At 42.9% G+C, this 25344-nt stretch overlaps 1 long non-coding RNA gene across 1 annotated transcript in view; it reads right to left on the reverse strand.

Moving 5' to 3' along the window:
• LOC144766970 (uncharacterized) overlaps positions 1–25344 on the reverse strand; it is a 233161-nt gene that overhangs the window by 178485 nt on the left and 29332 nt on the right. The window contains exon 2 of the long non-coding RNA XR_013598005.1: positions 15923–16187. This is a non-coding gene — a long non-coding RNA (uncharacterized LOC144766970). The remainder of the gene's footprint in view (positions 1–15922; positions 16188–25344) is intronic.

Consider the following 25344-nt stretch of genomic DNA (forward strand, 5'->3'; position numbering starts at 1 on the left):
TTTCTCTGCATTCCTTGGTATTTATTAAAAGTGACAGTTTCTAAACATGAACGTAGGAAAATTCATACTCTCCCCCCACACACGACGCTGCCATGACGGCATGTTCCTTTTAACCATGCACTATGGATTTTTTTGTATAGGGTGTACATCTTGAACTGGTGTATTTCCAAGTGCTCTCAAAGGGGATGATGCACCAAAAGGAGGCACAGAGAAATAAAGTAATTGCCTGCGATCACACCGTTTGGCGAAGTAGGGAGGCAGGGATTGATTCCTGATTTCCTATTGTAGAGCACAGCCAATGGATGGGTATCTCGTGCTTCGTGTACGTGAAAGGGTAATGCTTTATGTTGTATCATTTAAGGAGTTACTCCTGTTTACTGTGTTAAAAACATACACTTTAAAATATGGTAAATCAAGTTGAAACACGGATTATTGTGTGTATTGTACATTTGTGCATTGTGGCACGCCATTATTGTTGTACAATTTCTAAGGTGAAAAATGTTGATGAGAACTTCTCACGTTTGTGGGAATTTTTAAACTTTCAAGGCAAAGCATGCTTTGTATTCCCGTTAGTTATCCCTTGCATGGAATTTACTCTTGCTTAATAGAATTCTATTTTGGGGTGCTATTGCCTGGGACTAGAAGGATATACAACTGCAGGTTCACTTTTATAAAAAAAAAATTCAGTCACAAACACAGCTATTTGCCCTAATAAATGTGAATTACGAGCACAAATAGCATTGTGAATTGGACACAAAGTGTGACATATGCTTGGCGGATGTAGTACCTGAAACGTATGTCATTTACACCCCATTATCAAATTGTGGACATGTTTAAATCCACCCTATTAAGCGATATGTAAACAGCACAGCTGTAGTCTTAATCTTCTATTGAACTAGTGGGTATTAACAGGGATGTGCTAGGGATCAGCCCATGGAAATCCAAATCACATGGGAAGACCGGGCTGGCTTTAGGGCGGTGTGACTGGTGCAGCTTCACCTACCTCTGACTTTGGGAAGGTGGGCGCTGTGTTTAGAAATCACCATGGGTTTACAGGTAGCTGCTGAAGTGTTTCCTGTGTGTAAAGTAGATTTCAGGCACCAACAAAAATGTCAAGATAACTCTAATGATTAAAATTTCTGCTTGAGAGGGATGGAGTTTTGTCTAGTGGCAGTTTGACTCATCATAAAGAAGCGCAAAGGGGTAATATGCCTGCTGCAAAGAACATGTCTCATGCAGATCACAGAAATGTATTTTCTATGGATAGTTCAGAGGGTTACTGATTTTGTCACATCGATCCTTTTGTTACTTGCAGTTCATTTTACAATCCTTTTTTAAACATTTCAACCAGTTTTATTGAAGTTTTAAATAAAGCAGAAGATACACAGTGCAATTTCTGTCAAAGTCGCCAGAAAATTTCGAGCCGTGGATGAGCTATGACAATCAGAGATAAATAATATCCAACATGTTGCATTATATATATGCAGAAGGGCTGAATACAGTCATAGGAGGAATTGTAAGAAAGATCATGAAGGAATAACAACACAAAATAGGGAGCTTTTAGAAAAGATTTCAAACCAGTCTCCGTACTTAAGTGCACTGTGTAATAAACTAAGAGAAAAGAACAGAAAGAGAAAGGAGAGAAGCGCTTGGTGTGAAAACAAGAGGTGAAAAGAAAGATAGAGGGGAACAGGGGGAGGTAAGGAAGTAGACTGGTTTAGGTGGATGTGCAGGTCCAAAGATGAAGCATGATAAATGTGGTTTAATTCACCAGGCAATCAACCTCTTCATAGGAACTGTATATTGGGACAACTCTTAGGGTGGTTTGGATTCTGTAGATATACATCAAAAGAATCCCATATCGAATGTGAGCTAGACATGTTGTGTAGATTTTTATACATCATGTTGTCAGCACTTCTGGTAAAGCATAACATATTTCTCCATTTATTGAGTGGGATTTCTGATGTGATTTCCATTCTGATAGAATCGTTTTTGCTCCAAGTAAAAACATCAAGTCTAGTAATAGCAGGTCTTTTTCAGGCAGTTGTAAGGGGAATGGATTGGCCGATAGTCCTAAGGTTATAGTTAGGAAGTCAGTGTTGAAAGGATTCTTGAAGATGTCTTCTATTGTGTTTTGTAGTCTGGACCAGAAGGGGTGAGTTAGTTTACACACGAAAAACATGTGCACAAGGGATCCCAACCCCTCCCCTCAACACCAACAATCATGCGAAGCAATAAGGCCAAGGTAGATTTCCAAATTGTTCTCCACACAGCGTCCATGGAACAATGTGTTTGGAGGATGGGATTAGAGGAAGCCACTTCTTTATTATACTTTTAGATAGGGAAGTGTTAGGTGGGTGTTATGTGGGTCTAACAGTTTTGTATAAACGTGAAATAGAGTGTCCTAATCTCCTAAAGATACCCAGTAAGGAAGGGAGACCTGGAATGTGTGGGCGAGGCAATTTATGTATGACACCCATTAATTGCTTGTTCACGATGCATTTTTACTCTTCGCAATTGCTCTTTGCGTGCTCGGGGAGAAATATCTCGTGAACAAGCATTTGAGAACTTGAACAAGTAAAAAATTTCCCGAAGTTGCGGAATGCAGAATTTCGGGCAATTTCTTGTTCTCCGCGGAACGAGAAATTACCCAAATTCCGCAAAGTCAGTGAGCGGAACGGAATTTACCGCCCAGGCCTAGTAATTGTCCCGTAGTGTAGAATAGGGTTTGAGGGGGTGCACAGGTCACAGATTGCTTATACCTCGAGGGCCCACTGGTTCCAATACAACGTTTTCCTCTCATTTTAATGTTATGATTGTGCCACATGGAAGCTACTAGTGAGTCCGGCATGCGATTGTCTAGGAGCTTATCTATTTGCAATAAAGCTGCTACTGTGTCTAATTTAATGGGTTGTGAGTGTGCTAGGGGCACATTTTTGACAGAGCAAATGGTTAATACTGAAGTAAGAGGTAAGGAGTTGATCAAACGTGTTTCAATCCACAGCCACTGAGGGGACGGGTCATCTAGGTCTGTGAACCACCAGGAAAGGTGCGTTGATATCTCGGGAAGTCCGGTAGGTCAATGCCACCCCTTTTCTTGTTCAGTTACAAGATGTTAGCACAGGTTCTAGCTCACTTGCTTTTCCAAAAAAAGTAGGAAACAAACTTGCCTACTTCTGCAAAAAAGAAGACAGATAGAGATATTGAGATCATGTTGCTAAGAAAATTAATCAACGGGGAAATCATCATTTTGATGGTTTAGTTGCACCACAACCAGGAAACGTGTTTAGGGGGCTAAATGTTCTTTTCATTTATTGCCAGGGAGGTGTGTAGGTATTTAATGAACCATATGCCCAGGTTTTTGAGATCTTTTGGTTGCCATTTCAAGCCCAAGTTCCCTAGCATTGAGGTAGTACAATGTACATTTAATGGACAAACTTTGGTCTTGGGTCTGTTTAGTGAATAGCTGAAGTCCTGTGAAAATCTTCCCATTTCAAGCATTATGTGGGGAGCAACAAGGTCTGTATTTTCCATGAATATGAGCACATCAGCTGCGTAAGCAGCAACCTGCTACCAGCCCGATTGAAATTGTACACCCTTAATGTTTGTTGTTGCATCAGAGTGAGGATCGCAGTGGTTCAATGACTAATAAAAATAGAAGTGGAGATAATGGGAAACCCTATCACATACCTTAACCTAGCGGAAAAGGAATAGATAGATGGCCATTGACCCTAACCTTTGCCACTGGGTTGGAATATAATGCCATTTTCATACGAATGAAGTCCTTACCTAATTGGTATTGCTGTAGGGCAGACTTGGGGAAAGTCCAGGAAACCTTATCAAATGCTTTTTTCATGTTGAGCGCTAATGCTGCTGCTGGAGAATCAACGCCGTTGGCCTTGTCAAGTGCATGAGAATAATCTAATATTGTCTGCTGCTAGCCTGCCTTTCAAAAAGCTCATCTAGGAAGGTGCAATGCATTTTAGTATGGCCTTTTCCAATCTTAGTGCCAGAATCTTTGTTTATATTTTGTAGGTTTCTATTGAATATAGAAATAGGCCGGTAATTCCTAACATTCAAATGAGCCTTCCCCTCTTTTGGGATGACTACTATGGTAGCCTCCATCACAGAGCCGGATACATAACCCGAGTTTGTGTACTGTTCAAAGCCGGTACCAAGGAGGTTTGCTATTGAGTCCACGAAAAGTTTATAGAATTTAGCCATGTAACAGTACAGTACCTCCCGGCTTTGATAGAATTAATGGCCCTCCACTTCACTTCTTTATCAATTGGGTCATTAAGAGAAATTCAGTCTTCCTGCAATACTTGAGGGAGAGTGCAACATTAGAGATTTTCATGGCTTAGCTTGGGAGTGGCCGTATATTTTGGGTTATATAGTCCCATGTAATAGCTTCTGAACTCATTCAGGATGTCCTGAAGAGTGGCAGTTAGATTCCCAGAATAGTTTCTGATAGCAGAAACCGTGGATTTATTTTAGGTATATTTAAAGTAATTTGCAAGAACTCACCCTGCTCCATATCTGTTCAACACATTTTTGGAAGAGGTGGTCTCCACCCATTTATGGGCCCTCAAGCTTAGGATTTTATATATTTGTAGTGTAAGCTGCGTAATTTCGGCAGATCAGAGGATCCTGTATAGCATCTAATAAATTCAGATAATTGTTTATATCAGTTTCTATGTCCACCAGTTTTATTCTGTGCTCTATTTCTTGTGGCTGGAATTTGTTGTTAATGTGCCTCTAAGAGTTGCCCTCAAGGCATCCCATCTTATAATGGCGTTAGTGTCCTCTGGGGCGTTCTCATGTTTAAATTGATCAATGGCTGTAGCTATGATTTCTTTGATGATATCATCCCCATGAGATCATTGTTAAGTTGCTATTGTTTGGGGTGGAGGGAAGCTCTTTTCGGGTGATATCTAAGGCTATGCAGGCGTTGGCAGAGATCAGTATTGTTTAAATTTTGGGGTTGTGGGCCAGTGGAAGAAGTTGTCTGATGATAAAAACATCTATTCTAGAGAAAGTGTGGAATGGCGGGCAGTAAAATGAGTAGTCGATGCTTGTTGGATTGCATACCCTCCGTATATCAATCAAATTATGTTTCTGCAACATATTTTCATATTCAAAGTGATGTACTACATATGAATTTGTGAGCTGAGATTCAATAAGGGTTCCCATCCATTGGAAGGTTGAAGTCTCCACCCACAACAAGATCCAGATCATCAAGGAGTTCTGCAAGCTGTTTATCTAGCTCCTTCCAGAACGCTACAGTTATCATATGAAGCATAAATATTTGTAATGGCAAATACTTTGTTGTTCTTCGTAGCCTGCATAATGAGCCAAACAACCATGGTGTTCATATGTATGAGACAGTTAAAGCAGCATTCCTGGAGAGTAGAGGGATTGGCTCCATTTTCTTTGTGCAGAGATGGAGAGATTGTCGCCTATGCCACCCAGGAGGAGTAGAATTTGGCATTCTTGTTAAGTTCAATATGTGTCATGTAGCAATATTATGTCCCCTCTCAATTTGTTACAATAGTCTGCAGTTTTCCTATGTTTCACCAAGAGGTTCAGATCCTAAGTGTTTAGTGAAATTATTTTAAGAGGTAACATCATTGTGTAAAATAAATGGGCCAATTAGCAATGGGGCTGTGTGATGGTTATGCAAATAATAGGGTAGTAGGGTAGGCTAGTAGGAGGATACCCCATATGAGGATGAATGTATCAGTGGGGAATGTGTGTAGGCCCACAAAAAAAACGGAGGTCTGGGCGCAATATGATTGAGTGGTGGGCTGTCTGTTGGGAACCCTGTATTGATGGAGGACCATGCCATGGACCTGCCGAGCTCGAGAACAAAAGGGCCAGGAGGAAGGAATGAAGGAGAGAGTGGAGGGGTAAGCATAAGAAGGCAAAATGAAAACTAACAATAAAAACAATCCTCAATAAAACCCAAAACCCTCCCTCAAATCACCTCTGAAATGCAAAGAAAAAGCATATGCCCATCCTATTCTTGGCGAGAGGAAGGCCATGGCTGGCACAACCTAGGGACTATGGAGCCCCAGTCCATCATGCATAATTTGGGATTGACAAAACCCAATGTGTATAGTGGGTACACATGTACATCAAGGTATTGTTGATGGCCTAGGATGCAGTTTTCCCTTACATGAAGATGTAGGCTATTTGGAGGTCTGAAACATGTTACTGTAATGACAAAAGATGCCCAATCTTACAGACGTAGAAAAGACTTGACATTACAATAAACCTTATCTGCATGAAGGCACACATCATGCAACCCAGGGAGATCACCACACTCGCCTCCAGAGCACATGATGCTCCCGCAGGGCATACCGCTTTATGGGCTAGCCGTCTGATGCCAGCGTGTAGGGATGATGGCACTGCTCCCAGAAACTGAGTGCAGCTACCTCCGCCTCACTGAACTTGTGACGGGGCCTCACCCATGTCTGCATGCATTCACAGGTGGAGCTGTCTGCTTCTGCTGCCATGATAAGGAGGGAGAATTGGAGAGGACCGATGTCGGGAGCGGAATCTGATGGGAGGGAGTCTGACTGGAATGGGAAGGACAGGTCAGGAAAGAAAAAGTGAAAGCAAACTACAAAAAAGTCACAAAACCACAGTCTGAAACAAAACATACATGGAGAAATTGGGATGGTAACACAAACAAGTAAACAAAAGTTGTGATTGGGAACTCGGAGGTCAGATGGGTGTAGATTGGGTTAGATTCAGTGGAGCCGGCAACCAGCAAGGGTTCCCAATAGACAGCCCACCACTCAATCATATTGCGCCCAGACCTCCACTTTTTTTGTGTGCCTTCACACATTTACCACTGACACATTCATCCTCATGTGGGGTATCCTCCTACTAGCCTACCCTACTACCCTATTATTTGCATAACCATCACACAGCCCCATTGCTAATTGGCCCACTTATTTGACATAATGATGTTACCTCTTAAAATAATTTCACTAAACACTTAGGGTCTGAACCACTTGGTGAAACATAGGAAAACCGCAGACTATTGTAACAAATTGAGAGGGGACATATTGCTACATGACACATACTGAACTTAACAAGAATGCCAAATTCTACTCCTCCTGGGTGGCATAGGCGACAATCTCTCCATCTCTGAACAAGAAAAATGGAGCCATCACTCTACTCTCCAGGAAGGCTGTTTTAACTGTCTCATACATATGAACACCATGGTTGTTTGGCTTATTATGCAGGTTAGGAAGAACAACAAACAGAGAAACAGGAGCAGGCAAAACAAAATGGGTGTAACCTTCTGCATGGAGTGGTACCTTTCAGGGCGGAATGCGTTACTGACATGAAAAAAGCAGGCTGAGCATTTTCTGCCTGTTGGTGGAATTCTGTGGAATCTAAAAAAGTTTTTTTGTAACTCCGTGGAATTCTGTGGAGTGAAGGAATGCTGCGAGTTCAGCCCAGGTGTTTACTCGTCATCCAGCACCTTTCATTCTTTTCTGTTGTCCTAGTGTTTCACCAAGCCTCACAGGGGGAACCTGTATTCCTAATGTCAGATGGTGTTTCAAGTGCCCCCGGTTTTCCCACGTAACTCTGGGAGTTTTTTCACACAGCGTTTCCCTGCGTCTTCCAATACTATCCAATGTTCCCTGTTTCTTCAAGTGTTTCTATGTACCCCAGTCATTCCACATGTCTCGGTGTTTTCCCTCTCTCCCAGTATCTCCCAGCTCACCTTGTCTCTTGTTGTTGTAATTCCTGATCATGCTAAAATGAAACAATCCTCTCAGCCTATGCGAGCCTAAAATCGACATCGACTCCATTTTTAGTTTGTCTTCTATATAAGATATCAAACAAGAAGACAGCTATACATTGATGAGAAGTTTCTCAAAATCTAATAAACAGATTTATAACAGTTGCATTACATTAATACTCTGTTTGTACATTTTCGTGGGGACTCGTCCAATGGGCAGACGCTATAAGCAATAATAAAGTTTGCCTACTTGCACCACTTCTGCAATTTGTATACCAGCGCAATCCGTGTGTAGATAGGATGCAAATAACTTCATAGATCACGTGAGCTTTTCTTTGGATGCTCATACAATGAACAGTGAATGCTGTTATGTAAATGACCGAATGTGAAACTGTCTTAGGGTACTCAGGAATCCAAAACAGGATTTAACTATGACGCACGTTCTGTAGAGTTTATTTATTTTTGCCAAACACTTGACACTAAAGCTGGAGATTATAGCCCAGAAATTTAGTAGAATTAGCCTGAGACGGGGCCATTCTAGTGCAGGTTAAGGCTCCACTTGCCTCATTAAACAAAAGCTTGCAGTGCACTCTGTTATTGAGTGAAGAACGATCTTTTTACCACAGGTATCCCATTTCCTGGACTTGAAAGCCATATTTTCTGTTCAGTGATGGCAACCAAAATCAGCGGTGGAAAAATGTCCAAAGCAGCCCAACAATAACACGTGTGTATCAGTACACATAGGACCAGATGTACTAAGCTTCCTGTTTGCATTTCTTAAATAGCAACTACTTAGTGTATTTAAGAAATGCAAAAGGATATGAACAAAGGGGCACATGCATCAACCTATTTAGGAAGTGCAAACGGTGCGAATCGGTAAATTCGGCCGTTTGCGCATCCTAAATACGTTTTTGGGATGCATGAAACAATTTTTCAAAATTCGCTTTTATTTGCATTTCCTAAAAATGCGAATGAATTTAAGAAATCGCATTTGTGCGATTCCTTAAATGCAATGCATCAATTTTAAAAAAAATGCGAATTTTGAAATAGGAAGTGCAAATTAACACGAGGTTGACCCTCGTGTTAATTTGCGAAATTCTTTTAAAAAGCACAAAAATGCATTTTGGAAAGTGTCATGTTACACACACACATGTCCTTAGGACATGTGTGTGTGAAACATGCACTTTAAAATACATTTCAGGGGTGCAGGGGGGGGTCCTTTGGACCCCCCTCTGCACCCTTGCAATGCATCAACAAATTGCGAATTCCAAAAAAAAGAAATGCAAAAAGCCATTAGGAATCAATGTAATGCCATTCCTTAATTGCGATTCGCAATAAGGAATCGCAAATTCCGAAAATTAAGAAATCCTAAAATGCAATGCATCAACAAATTGCGAATTCCAAAAAAAAGAAATGCAAAACGGCATTGATTCCTATGGGCCTCTAGGCCCATAGGAATCAATGTAATGCCATTCCTTAATTGCGATTCGCAATTAAGGAATCGCAAATTCCGAAAATTAAGAAATCCTAAAAATTTTAGGATTTCTTGATGCATAGGATTTTGCAATTCCTAAATTGCGATTCCTTAATTTTCGCAATTTAGGAAATGCAAAATCCTACATTGATGCATGTGCCCCAAAATCTGCTGTTCCTTAGTAGCAATTCCTACAGATTAGGAATCGCTATTAGGGAATCGCAAATAGGAAATGTCATTGTATTCCCGCGTATGGGCGAACTATGAAATTGTTTCATTTCCTTAATTGCAAATTGCAATTTCCTAATAGAAAATAGCAATTTAAGAAATGCAAAGCCAAGGGTGCCTCTGGCCTTAAGGTACCCCTGGACGTACCCCAAGTTTCCTATTGCACGTGTAAATTCACATATGCCCTAGGGGAATATGTGTGGTTCATGTCACAATAAAAAAAATGCATTTATAATGGGGTTTTTGCACATTGTTACCATCAATTTGAAGTTGATAGTAATTGCAATTCCTAAATACCCAATTCGCATATAGGAAATTCTTTGTACATGTGCTTTAGGAATCGCAAATAGGTAATCCCAATTTGCAATTGCTAAATCGCAGTTGCAATTTGCAATTTTTACAGTGCAGAAATCATAAATTGTGATCGGTTGTGGCCCATTGTAAATTTGAAAAGGCCCTTTAGCATTTCTTAATGGGCCGGAATAGCGATTCGGCCTGTTAGGAAATGCTAAATTGCTTCGTACATCTAGGTCCATGTAGTCCGATCTCAAGGAAGGCTTGGGGAAGGTTTTCCCTAAAACCATCCTGAGCAAAGTTCGTCTACAACAATGTGTTTTACAGCACAATATTCAAAATATATTCATCAAAAGGCCACAAGCTTTACTGCCGAGCGCCAATGTGTACTTGTGTACTAAAGAAGTATATTATAAAGAAATCCGAGTGTACCTGAGTAACTAGAAGAAATACATTGCCAAGGTATAAAATCAGGTGTGTCCCTAGGAGAATATTTTGTTTCACGATGGAAAAAAGAATGCAAAGCAGGTAAGAACTTACTTGTGCCCCACAGCAGTGATTTAGATGTGCAGGTACTGTCCGGTATTAAGTATCCACACTTCTTTCATTTGAAAGGCAGAGTACCTGCACTTTTCAGCACTGCGGAAATACATTTGATGGGAGAGTACCAGCACTTACCGTAGCAAATCAGCACCGTGAATAGTAAGTGCCAACACTTCTGCATTTCCATTTAGAGCACCGCCCAGAAACTGCAGTGTCTAGCCAAAGTGTGCACCACAGAGTAAAGCCTAAACATAGCCGCCTGCAGAGAGAAATATTGCCACTTTTCAATTCTCACCAAAACATCTGTGAAGCTAATTTGTATGATTATAAATATACCAGCTGCCATGGAAGGAGAGCAACAATGCCAATGTTCGTCTCCAAAATACCAATAATTCAGGAGTGATCAGTGTAGCTCAGCAAGGTCAGGTCTATCTCTGTCAGGGGCTGCTGTTGGTGCCAGGTTGCTGTTCTGGTAGGCAGGGCAAGGGCAGAATACGTCTTATGCATAAACAGTCAGACCTCAGACATTACTGGTATCCAGCAATTAAGAGGCACCTCTATCATGCTAGTGTACACATTGCCCCAATATGACATAACATTGCCATGACATTTTCTGCTTTGAGCAAGTTGCGTCACTTTTACGCTGCCGGTGCGTCACTTTTTGTGACGCACCAGCAGTGTACAAAATGTGCTTTGTTGCACCATATTTACAAAGTGACCCATCCCTGCACAACATTATACCTGCGCCAGGTATAATGTATTCAGGGGCGTTCTGACGCAAGAAAGGGTCATGGAAGTGACGCAGTGAAATCTATAAGATTTCGCTGCGCCACTTCCAGGATGCCTCACAGCAGGCGTAAGACTAACGCAGGCCCTTTCACATGGGGCTTGCCCCATGTGACAGGACACATTGCTGGAGTTGCGTCACTTTTGTGATACACTCCAGAAATGCGTCACTTTTGCGCCAATCAGATACGTCAGAAATACTGACTTATCTGTAACTCCTTGCGCAATGATGCGTCATACTGTAAATATGATGCATCAATGGTGTCGCAAGGAGGGCGCAATGAAAAGTGACGCATCGCTGTTTTCACGCAGCGATGCGTCACTTTTCATAAATGAGCCCCCTTGTTTCTCCTTTATGGGAAACATCATTTACATCACTTTCATCCAAAGCTTTTAACAATATTGCACGAGCTGTACATGAGAATCAGGTGATTAACAATATAAAAAGCATCTTACCATTGCATAATCAAGGCTAATTAGCTAGTACTGGGAAATGTTCCTTCAGTAGTTTTTTAAATGTAGGGCGAGCTGATGCACGCCTAATATGAAAAGAGAGCTCCTACACTAAGGTAGTAGAAAGAAGGACAAACAATCACCTACAGGAAGGAGCAGAGGGAGAACAAGGAACGAACAAAAGAAACAGTGAACCTGAGCAGAGCGCAAAAAGAAGAAAATGCAAGAGAGACCAATGAGCATAGATGTGTGAGGGATGAAAAGTGAACAGAGTCTAAAACAAAAAAGAGAGAGGAAAAGGAGTAAAGCGAACCAATGTTGGCAAGTGACATGTGGACATGTGTGTGTGTGGCAAGAAAGAGAAAATGAAGGCAAGTTAATAATTTTGTTTTTTAATCTGAAGTGTTCAGAAACGTATTTATGACCAATAACGTAAAAAAAGGAGAACAATAATTTAGTCAAGAAAGAACCAAGGTTTGGAAAGGCATTTTTAACTTGAGAAAGATAACAGACCAAATTGTTCAACTATAAGTAAACATTTCAGATTTTGGAAAGAGAGGAGACCTGAGAAGGGGAGGTATGTGAAGGGACAAATAAAAAGCCATGATTGGATGCAGAGGTAGAGACGAGCGATTGCACTGGAGAAAAGAAATTGCAGGTGGAATAGTAGAATTTAATGAGTCTATAAAGAGAGGATTTTAGTATTTTTAGGATGAATTTTAAGAAAATGACATCCAGGATTCAACTGAAGAGAGAAAAGCTAAGTTTCGAAATAGGCGAGAAGAGCAAAAGTGTAAATGTAAACTAAAATACGTGAGTCGTCTGCATAAAGTGAAACTGACAGCCAAACAACGATATGATAGTAGACAGAAGGACACTATCTAGTGAGAGGAGAAGCAGCTCAGGACAGACACATGAAAATGGTGAGGTGCGATCAAGCGATCCTGTCAAGATAGAGATTGTGAGATCAGAGAAGGAAAACAAATCGAATACCATGCCATACCGAAAAAATACCTACTTAAAAAAGAGAGTGCAGCATTCTGTAGCACCAGAACCTCATGCTAGGACCACAGCACTGAGGGATCGACATACCACTCTGAATCCTCACACAGAGCTCTCACGTTTCCGAGTTCCAAGGGTGAATGGCTCATCTTGTCCAGATACTTTGCTTTGTATGCTGGGATTTGTAGTTCTGTTAACCCAGTATAAAACCTAGACTACAATTCATAAAATGGAAAGAAAATACCTGACTGGAAGAGCTACTCACACGTGGACATCTGAAACATGAGAGCTCTCCTCATACTGCACCTCACTCCCTACCTGAAGCTTGTCCCCCTCCACAACATAAAGTTTCACCAATGCTGGTGGTCCTACGCCAGAGCGCATGCACTTGTTCCAATCCCAGGACAGCACCATGCTCTCCCACTATACACATGGAACTCGATTCACCAAAATGCCAGGGGTAGCGGAAGTGACATCATATACCATTTGACCTTAATGATGTCACAGGAAGTGACATCATATGACATTTGACAGTCCAATGTCCCAAAAAGTGATCCATATAACCTTAATTCTGATGATATCACAATAATTAACATTGCTGAAGTTACATAATTGCACGTTTGATATGATATATTCTTTTAGAGAAGAATAAAGGTGGGTGGTTCTTTTCCCTGAGAAAATGTTGAAAACAATGGGCTTTACTAATGCATTTTAATGCTCAATTTTCACATAAATGTGCTAAAAAGCTTTAGGCTCTAAAAAACACTCACTAAATATTCAAGTCCGTTCACGGTGTGCCAAGTTAATGAAATCTGACAGACCCCATGAGCTCACCCAATTATGTTTTTAAAATGTCCTATAGGTGCCCCATTATGTCAAAAATTACCTCCATTGCTAGGACCAGCATTTTCCCACAGTGGCCCCTGTTGCTCAAACTTTGCCTACAACATGCCAGTGTCAGAATGTTCCTAATACTGCTTCTCTTGCATTATGGAGTCTCCTTATGTAAAAGGTTATGTCTAATATGTCAAGGACCACATTTTTTCATGGATGGCCCCTTGACCTTGCCACAGTTCTCTTCCTATTTGCCAAGTATTTCCTTCAATGTGCCATCATGAGCAATTTGCCTCAGGTGCCAACTATGCCAAGAATTTCCTCCAGGAGACCAGCACTGGCATTTTTTCATTGGTGCTCCATGCCAAAATGTACCTACAGAGTGCCAGCAGTTGCATTTTGCCGATGATATTTCATATGCACGTATTGCCTCCAGTATTCCAGTGGCAACATTTTGTCAAAGGTGCTTCTATAAGCCAAGAAGCATGCCAGGTCCAACAGCGGATCTGCAAGCATAACAACACATGCTCACTTACATTCACTTATTCAGACTCATTCTTTCATTAGCGCTGACTTGCACTCATTAATTTTCGTCAACTCTCATGCACACTCTCACACTGAATCACTCATTCACACTCACTCTCACTGTTACTTAGACTCACGTATACTTACTCACTCATTTTGACACAACACACACATCCATGATCCCATATACAAACATACATGCTCATGCATATACATGCTCTCTCACCCAAACACACTTTCACCCACATGCACGCACACAACATACATTACAACCATTTTATTTTTCGTATCTAAGATGCCAGTAAAGGTCCAGATTGTGCTGCTCCACTTTTAATTCAACTAATAGTGAAAAATAAACTATTAATGTATTAAAAATGAGCAGAAAACGAGGTTAGAACCAGACTCTGATAATATCAGACTCCTCTGTGTTCTTGGCATTGATTTTACCAACTCTGAGGCCAAGGGTCACAAAGGCAGGGGCAGCAAAGGGCAAGCTAGAGGTAACAACTGTGACCCCTGGTGACCCCTAAATGACATTGTGGATTGATGCCCAGAACACTGGTTGTACTTCAGAAAGTGCTGAATTACCTTTTTTTTCAACATTCACTTAAGAGGTAAGTGATGACAGGCAAATGGAGATTAAGACTTCTGGCCTGCCACCGCCTATACTGGTAGAAAACACTTCTTGTCACACCTTCTTAGCACTTAATCTGAAGAAACAGGTCAATTTGTGAGACTGAGAGAAGCAGGCGTAGCTCCCTAGACCTGGGAATATATTTGAGGGATAAGCAGCAGACATTCAATGGAAACAACCTTCAGCCCAGCAAGGACTCTATTAGTAAATAGAATTTATCAAACTGTTGAGAGAGTTGGATAGCAAAATCAGGCCGGTGAAGTTAATCATCATTTGCATTATATAGAAAGAAATCTGTTTGTGATTGGGGTAATGTGCAAGCAACATGAAGGTTAAAGGAATTTATTCTAAACTGAGCTACCCTACCTTTTCCACTTCAGAGGGTGGATGGAAAAACCACAGATTTTGCTTTGCTATTGCCTTAACACTGGTCTGCCAAGACTACAAAGAATAAGCACCTGAGAGTTGAGACTGAGCTAAGTTAACCTCTTGCAGATTTGCCTCCAGGCCTTGATGGGTCACGTGGAAGAGGGTGCCTCACACATAGGACTCTTGTGGCGTGAGACCCTCACAGATATCCCTAAATAGCCAGTGCCCATTTTTCCATGACCCCTTCTTATCTCAATGGTCAGAGTAAACAGCTCTGATCTAATTGACGCTTCCATTACTTTCTTGGGCTCCCATTGTGATAGTGGCAGAAGGGGCTTCTTTTCCTTATGATACTGGGGGAGCAGTGTGCATGAGTGCAAAGCTAGACTGGTTTTTGATTGCACCCATGTGAACCCCCATGTTTCTTTACTGATCAGGTTCTGGTAAGGTATGGGAGGAAAAAAGTATATCCCCTTTAAAGTTACAGAAAGGCGTCATTGGCACAGGGACATGTGTGCGAGCAAGGGTCCCAGGGAGAACATACCTTTATAAAAAGGGAGAAATATTTCATTGATAGCCCCGCTGAAAATAATGAGAGCTATAAAGTAGAGATTGGGTCATCCCCGTGAGGCATTGGCATTTATATTGGCTTCCACATTGAGAATGGACATGCATAGACCGCAGACAGTGAATCAGGCCCTAAAGGGCCAGAGCCATAACCAGGCAGATGCCCACAGCAAATCAGGAGTAGGGACATGTGAGACACCAAAATGGCACATGTACAGCATGCCAAAAAGTGAAGCCTGGGACAGGGCGATGTGCCGTGAAAGTCACCACCATCGCGAGTGATCACCAGATTGGCCAAGAGAGGTTGACAACATACAAATAAGCCAATCCCAGGGCAAGGTAGCAGATGAAGGGGGCACCAAAGTTGAGCCCTGCATAAATGACCAGCGCAACAGTTCCTGACCACATCGCCTGCCAGGAATGAAGTTGGTGAAGTAGATCGAGAACTTACCAGAACCAACAACCTGGAAACAAAAGGTCCCATCTGCAGTGGCTGGGAATGAGCAGGGGGCACCCGAACAAATAATCCGGAGAAGAAGAACATGAGAAGGTCGACATGCTGCCTGTGGAAGGAATCACATGCCTCTGCATCAACAGGACCCAGTGTAGAATCCAGAAGCAGACATGAGAAGGTCCATGTGTAGTAGCTTAGAGGACAGTGGTTTGATAGCCCCAGCACTAACAGCAGTGGCAGGCCAACTGAGGGTGGAAGAGGCCTGCAGACAAGGAAGAAAAGAGGGAGGGGTTTGCTAAATGAACACAGCCTCTGGTGGAAGCAAAGAGTGCCACCACCCCCTCTGGGCCCCCCCCCCAGGCACCGTGGCATCAAGAGCACACATAGACACGCAGAGGATGAATGGGCAAATACACATTGGCACACACAGCCAACCCTCAGACATCAAAAGATAAGTAGCTGCAAAAGAGTGCCTCCTTAACACTGCAGACACAACAGCAGTGGCGGGTCAGGCTGGCAACCGGCCACCAGGACTGCACTCAGAGCCGGACTGGAAACACAAAGCAGTCCTGTCAATTTTCTTGTGTCTGTGACAGCCATTCATGTTCAATGCTTTTTTGAAAAATATGAGTAAATCAACTTTGCTTTTGAATAGTTCCTTTCTTGGTGCGTTCTTATCTCAATTGTTTTCCATTTATTGTAAAAAGGAATTGTGAGATATCATTACCCTTGTATTCAACACAGAAATCACAGCAATTGTATCACCCAACAGAACCAACTGTTCTCTATATCAGGGAAGTATTTCTTGTGCATAATTATGTTAGAGTTCTTTTGCATATTGTTTGTCCAGAATGTAGAAAGAGATCATTTTGTTTAGGATTGGGATGGTGTAGTCTTGGTTCACTATACAACTGAACGAATAGCTAAGGTTAAACCATGTCAACCGGGGACAAAGCTCAAAGCCTGGGGCGCGGAGCAAAGGTATCCTTAATTCTAGGGCTAACAAATCCCAACATATAAAGTCTTGTTGGCTAAACAGTCAGTAGGTCTTTCAGGTCACCTATTGCGTGTTTCAACTTGGCAGCTCTGCAACTCGAGGCCACTTGGCTCACATTAAGGAAAAAAACATCCATAGTAATGCTACGTCAATATGAATCTGAGACAAGGCAGGAGTGAGGTTTGCGAGTGTAAGAAAGTTTGAACGAGTGAGGAGGAAGCAAAAGCCGCTTTCTATAACACAGAGAGGAACAAACATTGGCAAAGATAATAGGTCTGCCTCTTAAAAGTAAGAAATTTGATGTTTCACCCATGCAATTACTAATCCACCCATACAATCCATCACTTTCAGTTCAATCAGGGGCATATTAGCAAGAACCTCGTTACAGTTATCGCCATTTTAGCGGCAGGAAACTGTCGCTAAAACGGTGATAATGGGCTTGCTAATATGCGTTGTAGAATTCCAACAGAAGCCCAGGCTAGATATCCTGCACATCTAACCTGGTCTTGTATTGGAATTCCATAGCGCATGTTAGCAAGCCCATATCGCCATTTTAGTGGCAGTTTCCTGCCGCTAAAACGACGATAATTTTAACAAGGTTCTTGCTAACATGCCCCTTAAGTCTCTTATCTTGCACTCATGCACCTATTCTTCCACCCATTGAACATTGATGCATTCACCCACTGGGCAATCCTCAATACCAACACAAACTCACTCATCAATGTATACTCAGAGCTGTCAGCCAGAAAGAACTAATGGCTTTCCTGCTGGCTTATGAAGTTTGTGAGAGAGGTTTTGAGAGTAGATATCAGCTTGTCTGTGAAGTGTGAGAGAGGTGACAGTAGTGTGTGAAACTTGTCTGTTGGTGGTGCAAGAGTCCTGTAAGTAGTGTGAGACTGTTAGGGTGTCAAGAGTTTGAGAATGTTGACAGTAATGCCATTCTGTTACTCAGTGAGCTGTGTCAGTGCTGTTGCTGGTGTGTGACTATTATTCTGTGCAGAGGCATAGCTTCCATGTATGCAGCAGGTGCAATGGCACCAAAGCCCAGATGTTTGATGGGCCCTCAAAATAAATTATGACTGTAACTGTATTTTACAATTCAGGGAGCAGCCAAAGTTTCCATGTCCCTCCTTGCATTAGGTTAATGACACTGGCTGCACCACTGAGTCTGGGATGGGCTTGAGAGTGCTTCTGGTAGTGTGTGACCGATACTCAGATATTTGAGGATGTGCTGTCAGTAGTGCAAGACTGCTAATGTGTGGGAGATGTAAGAATGCTTCCAGTAGAAGGCATTTCTACTCTGCGAGGGTTCTTTGAGTGCTTCTAGTACCATATGACTGCTGATCTATGAGGGGTAGGGAGTGTAATGGATTTTAGGGTGTTTTACTTTTCCACCATAAGGGTGAAGCATTTCTCCTCATGTTGTTGTCATTGAAGCCCTAGCTGAAGACACAATGTGCACCTATTTAACAATACATGAATCTTACTCATGAAAAAGCATTGCAACAATCATTCCTAAGCAGAGTCCTATTCCTCTACTTGTGAGGTTGGACAGTCTTTTTTCTACTGTGAGGTTTCCCAAAGAGTAAGGGAGGATCTAATGACAGGCTGTCCGTTTATTTACAGTTGAGGACTATTGCCTAGCGAACACTCAGACCTGCCCCTGCACCAGCAACCCACTACACGAATCACAGACCCCACATCATGTGCATAACCAGCACTGATGTCACAAAGTGCAATTCATGCCAGTGAAGAGTATCAGCCTCTTCCTCGGTTTTTTCAGACAGTTATCTTCGGCCCTGGGACAGTGGCGTCACAAAAACAGCTCTACAGCCATTTCTAACAGCTGCCCCTCTCGCTCATGCTGGTCCTAGAGCAAAATCTTTGATAGCACTCCAGCTCTACTATTTGCGCGCCCATATAAGGCCATATTACTGGCAGCCTGAGGACCGCCAGACTCGTGGGGGCAGGGGCGGCCCGGCCACCGTTGCACTAGTTGTGCGACAGGCTGAAAATAGGACCACCGATGCTTCAAGCAAAACTGCCATTCCCTGGAGGTGGCACGGCTATCAGAGGCTGCAATATGCTTGGGGGGACCACGCGGTCCTGCCAAGCATATTATGAGTGTCCTCTCCGCCGGCAGTGTCATAGAGGTTCCTCCTCCATGTACAACGTGGCAGAGAGGAAACTAAGGGGACCCTGCAGAGCCCACTGTGCCTCCACCCCATGTGGATGCACACAGGGGGGCATAACATGTGCCCCCATGTGTGCATGTACATCAGTTCCTTCACAGCATGGACTTTCAAGTCCATGCCTTGCTGGAACCTTGTTGTGCGGTCTCATTGAGGTGCTTTTTTCAAAGGCACAGGCGCGGGACTGCCATGCCACTTACCTGTCAGACCACTTTAAAGTCATAATCTGGCGGGTGGGCAGCAGCGAGTCTCTGTGGTGCAGGGACGTGGCGGTGGCGTTACGCGTACCATCGGTTTACGCACTGCTGAAACCCGTAATCGACCCCATAGTGTGCATTTGCAGGAAAGTGCCATTCTGGTGAGGGTGCATTTGGGGTGAAGAGAGCTGGACCAGATGAGGCATGATCTCTGTACTGTGTATATGCTGAAGAGCATTTACTCAAGCATGCAAAACAGAGCAGATAAACCAATATTACACAGCAATGACTCCACCCACCTACCTTCATAAACTGGCATAAAGGGAAACATTCTAAGGGAAGCTCATCAGTAGTTAAAAACAATACAAAAATGTCTCTCGGGGAGGCCGGGAGCCTACTATAGCAGCCCAGCTGTTTGATATTTTCTGTAACACTCATCGCTCAACCGCTATGAGAACTTTTTCAGGAGTCCCTAGTAAGACCAGGGTTACTGAGCTGAGACGGTGACAATCAGAGAATGTTAGCACTGGGCTAATCCTTACTTTGGAGCCCAAAACTGAGCACCAAGTTCACTACATTTTCACTAGACCTTGAGAAGTCAACTAGTCGAGGCTTACTCAGAGAGATGCTGTAGAGGTAGAGACTCAGAACTCAACAACTCAACCAATAATTCAACGTCCAGTCAATGCTCACTATTTGGAATTGAAGGACTTTACTCAAATAACACACTACGTAATGCTGTTCAGTATATCACTATACAGAGCATTACATTATACTTGGTGTTACTGGTAAAATTCTGTAGTTACTGTTTAGACAGCCTAGGAGTTTCTTGTGGCACAGCCTTTTATGGTACTTCTTGTGTGAAAGGTCACAATAGGTCTCAATGATTCTCCTTGCAGGGACCTGGAATATGGAAATTCTCTGGGGGAGGATGACTTGGTTGAGGGCCAGGACGTGAAAATGTACAACTCCCATTAGTTTTGGACTTCGTTCCACCTCCAAGTCCTTCCGAGTTGTAAATACCCTTTGTTGTCCATTCAGTCATGAAGTAGAGCAGGTAGTGCATGCGCTCCTACTTCTACGGGGCATTACCGCTCCACATGGTATGCACCGCACAGTCCATGGTGTGCACAGGGCTGTGGCCTTGACTTGGCCCAGCTCAATGGTAAAGGAGTGAAACAGGTAAGCGTAGGTAGCCCCAATACCAATCGGGGAGGCTGCAGTGAAGTCACAGTACTTAAATGTTGCGTATTGGGGTTATTGTGCTGTCCAAACACAAAACCCACCTGAGAAACAAGATAATTGGCCATCCTTAGTTATAACAGTAGACACTTGGATACTAATGCTGATATCTCTTTCAAGGCAGTCATCCTCTGATACTGTTGTTTAACCTTCGTTGGGACAACAGATGGTAATATAATTTTTCTGAGTGATCAAGGCTTTTGGCGTTCGGTTGTCACAGGCTTGAATTCCTCAATACCCTCTGATCACAGGGCACACATTTCTGCTAACACTGAAGACACACTTTGGGGACTCATGGGCCTCATCCTTGCAAACTGGTGCAGGTTCTTTCCTACTGCTGCAATGGACTCTTTTCTCTTCTTCTCTTTCTGGGAACCATTGTTTTTTTTCAAGGGCACCTCCAATGCCGCTTAATGGAAACTAGTCACCCTTCTTCCATAAATCAGTTTTCAGAGAGACTCCACTGGCAGAGTTGGGCAAACATCCCAGATTTCTGGAGTTCACAATTTGAAAGACCTTTTTATTGTATGTGTCTCGTGGTTATACTATGCAAATCCCTCTCCTACTCTAATTGAATCCGAGTCTGAATGCACAATGTCTCTGTCATGTACGAGCAGTGGAGACATATACAGGCATATTTACAAACCCCTAACACCACCGGACCGTCACTTTTTCTGACGCTCCGTTGGCGTGTCTAATTACCTCAAATTTCCACGGTGGCATTAAGCCACTTAACGTGGCTTAATGCCACCTTGGAAATATGCCCCTTTCTGCAGCTGTCCGCTGTGGCAAAGCAATACACTGGATGTTGCAGTGGGCGTTTCACCGCAACACCCATTTGCTTTTTGGCACTGCCCCATATTTACAAGGATGGGGCAGCGCCAAAAACTAAGGCCATGTAAAATCTGGTCTTAGGAAGCAGATATGCGGCTAAATTATTAATTTTTCCTTCTATTTTACTCTTTCTATGTGTTGCATTTTGTAGCACACATAGAAACATCTAATCGCCTTTAAAGATAGTTTATGTGCAGATAACAATTGCCCCTACAGCCCAGGTACCCTTGCAACATGAATACGATGTCTTTGCTGGCACTAGTCACCTTTTTTAGAAAAAGCGCTATGGGAAAACAGGGAGGCACCATCTTTTTGTAAATACGGTACATCCCTGTATTTTCAAAATTTGATTCTACACTGTACTCCGACATTTTCTTGTACATATCCCACATAAGTGGGCTAATGTACCTGCTCCCCAAATGCCCATATACAAGCCTTCCAACAAAGGAGCAGAGCAAAACCCTTACTAGTCAACCACAACTGAGCATCATACACACGATCTTAGCACTTGAATTGCATGGGAGCGATCCAAAGCAGCCCAAGGCTCACTCAGGTACAGGGCCGGACTGGCTACCAGGCGTTTCTCTGTGCTGCCGAGCTGGGGGCTAATTTCGTTGATGGGGACCTGCGTGCATTTTGAAATAAAAAAAGCAAAACGAATTTTGCTCAGCACATGCAGGTCCCCATCAACGAAATCAGCCCCCAGCACGGCAGCACACACAACCGCCCGGTAGCCAGTCCGGCCCTGCTCAGGTAGGTGATGTGTGTAACAAACTGAGAGCTCCAAACATCACACAATAACACATAATAATTGAATGTCCAGTCATTGCTGCCTCTTTTAAAAAGGGAGTGCACTGCATGAATCCGCTTTCTATTGTGATTATCAGAGTTCATATTGGTGAATTCTCATCCTGGCTTACTGGTCAGAGAGTTCATTATGTAACCCCCCTCATACTCTATTTCCCACTGGATGGTATCATGCAAACTTTGTTTCAAATATATTTGACACAGGGGCTGGGTAAAGATCCTGACTGAAATAAGTATTGGTGCCCATACATTAGCCCAGTGGATGACCCTTGGCAAACACCGGTACAAAAGGGGGTGGTAATGGACGGAGCATCTGAACCAATCAAACACTCACACCCAGTCAAAAGATCTGGGTTTAATCCATCACCGTTCTTTAGCCCACTCTGCCACCCCAGTTCAGACATGGCTATATGCAAATCAGTCTGACCCGGTGCCTTATGGGAACAGTCCAGCCCGAACTGCCAAGCCATGCCTTCCCTGGACCGGAACCAAGCTTCCGAGGACCGGTTTCTATTGTGATTATCAGAGTTCATATTGGTGAATTCTCATCCTGGCTTACTGGTCAGAGAGTTCATTATGTAACCCCCCTCATACTCTATTTCCCACTGGATGGTATCATGCAAACTTTGTTTCAAATATATTTGACACAGGGGCTGGGTAAAGATCCTGACTGAAATAAGTATTGGTGCCCATACATTAGCCCAGTGGATGACCCTTGGCAAACACCGGTACAAAAGGGGGTGGTAATGGACGGAGTATCTGAACCAATCAAACACTCACACCCAGTCAAAAGATCTGGGTTTAATCCATCACCGTTCTTTAGCCCACTCTGCCACCCCAGTTCAGACATGGCTATATGCAAATCAGTCTGACCCGGTGCCTTATGGGAACAGTCCAGCCCGAACTGCCAAGCCATGCCTTCCCTGGACCGGAACCAAGCTTCCGAGGACCGGTTCTATTGTGATTATCAGAGTTCATATTGGTGAATTCTCATCCTAGCTTACTGCTCAGAGAGTTCATTATGTAACCCCCCTCATACTCTATTTCCCACTAGATTGTATCATGCAAACTTTGTTTCAAATATATTTGACACAGGGGCTGGGTAAATATCCTGACTGAAATAAGTATTGGTGCCCATACATTAGCCCAGTGGATGACCCTTGGCAAACACCAGCACACAAGTAACACTGTTGGTTCCTTTTACAACAAGGCCACCCCTGCTCCACCCTCCAGGTTCCACCTAATCGTCAGCATTATCTCCAGCAACATGGCAACTGCCATAGTCCCCTCAATGATACCAAGGATGGGTATCAGAACACTTTCATAGAGTGCATGGAGAAAACAGTACTAACAAGGCCACAAATGTGGAGCTGTCCCGTGCCCTTACCTACATAGCACTGCAAACTGAACACCAAGCACACCCTTTCTGCACTGGACCCTCCAGTCCGCAGGGCTAGCAGTCTAATGCTTCACATGGAGATAGTGTAGGTGATAGAGACTCAGAGCTCAAGAGTCATCACACGGCATGCAATAATGATTGTTCAACCCAGAGCTTATCTTTCATAAAAGAGCATTATATTATACCAAAATGAAATATCACACAAAGGAATATATCCACTGGTATAGGGTTCTATAATAAGCACTAAAGGGTCTATGACACTCCACTCTATGACACTCCACTCTTTGACACTCCACTTGATGTCACTCTACTCTATGCCACTCCACTCTACAACAGTCTATCGACTCGATGACACTCTACTTTACACCACTCCACACCACCTCAATCTCGCCAACCTACTCCACTCTATGCCACTCTACTCCACTCTATCCCTCCGCTCTATAACACTCTGCTCCACTCTACACCACTCTGCTTTATGCCACTCCTCTCCACTCCATTCTGTGCCACTCTTATCCAAGCAACTAGCTTTTAGCCTTGCTGAACAGTAGCCATGCTGGTGTACAACATGGATAGAATTCATTGGGAAAGTCCTCTCACATAGAGAGATCTAGTGACTTTACCAATGTATCTTCCCTCTTGGGTTGTGTCTTTTCGTACTTACCCGTCTTATATCAACAGCAAAATAAATATGAATAGATTTTTCTGCCGAATTCAGGCAGTTGTGCTACTACAAAGAAAATATTTAATTTCTGACGACTAACAAGTAAAAGCTTGTTCTACATGTCCAAGTATTGCATGCAATGCGTTAAAGATTACACAAACTGTCTCACCCAAGCCCCCACCTGGACACCGCAATGAGGGAGTATAATTTAAGAAATAACTTAATTATAATGCATACATTAAACGATAATAAAATAGTCCCAAGAACATGATTGAATGCAGTAATATTGTCATAAAAGAAAAACAGATTAGATTTACACAAATCAAAATGCAGCATCAACCATGCTTTTAAGGTTGTGTACTAAGTGTAAAGGTGAACACTTTTTGCTTTTGAAAACATATTAAGCGGAACAGGTGAAACAAGTGCAAAAATAATAAAGGATGCTACAGCTTATTGGACCAGAATTCAAACTGATGCTATGCACAATTCCATATATTTATGAAGAAACTTGTAAAATCATGTCATAATTCAGAGTTCAGACTTTGCGTGTGCAAGTCGAAGGCTTTTCAACCTTCATGACTGGAGGTAATCATCTGGACAAAGATAACACAACATTGGGTGATATCAGTCTAATGGATGAGAGATGAGAGGAGATATAAAAGTAGGATATAAAAAGCTGCAGTACCGAGAGAAGCAGGTACATAGAGGGAAGAAGGACTATTAAAAAGCTACCTGGAAGGTTTCGTAGGTACCTATAGAAAAAGAGAAGGCAAAAATGAGGAGAATATTAGCTCTAAAAAGGAAAAAAAAACAGAAGGGGCACTTGCATGGGCAGTTTCTGGCAAGGCAAGCAGCAGCGGCCAGCATGATTTTTGGTTAGGGGGGACGAGCGGAAGGGGTTGCGGGGGGGGGGGTTGAGTGGGGTCGCGCTGGCATCATGATTGCGGAAGGTAGGGGGAAAAAGGAAATTAAAAAAACAATAACTTACCTTGCCGCCGCCCGGTACCACTTCACTGCTCCTGCTCTCCTGCTTCCGATTTCAGGAACAGGGAGCAGGCAGGTAGGCTCCCTCCCCTAAGCCAATCACAAC

The sequence above is a fragment of the Lissotriton helveticus genome, chromosome 7 (assembly GCF_964261635.1).
Source record: "Lissotriton helveticus chromosome 7, aLisHel1.1, whole genome shotgun sequence".
NCBI lineage: Eukaryota > Metazoa > Chordata > Amphibia > Caudata > Salamandridae > Lissotriton > Lissotriton helveticus.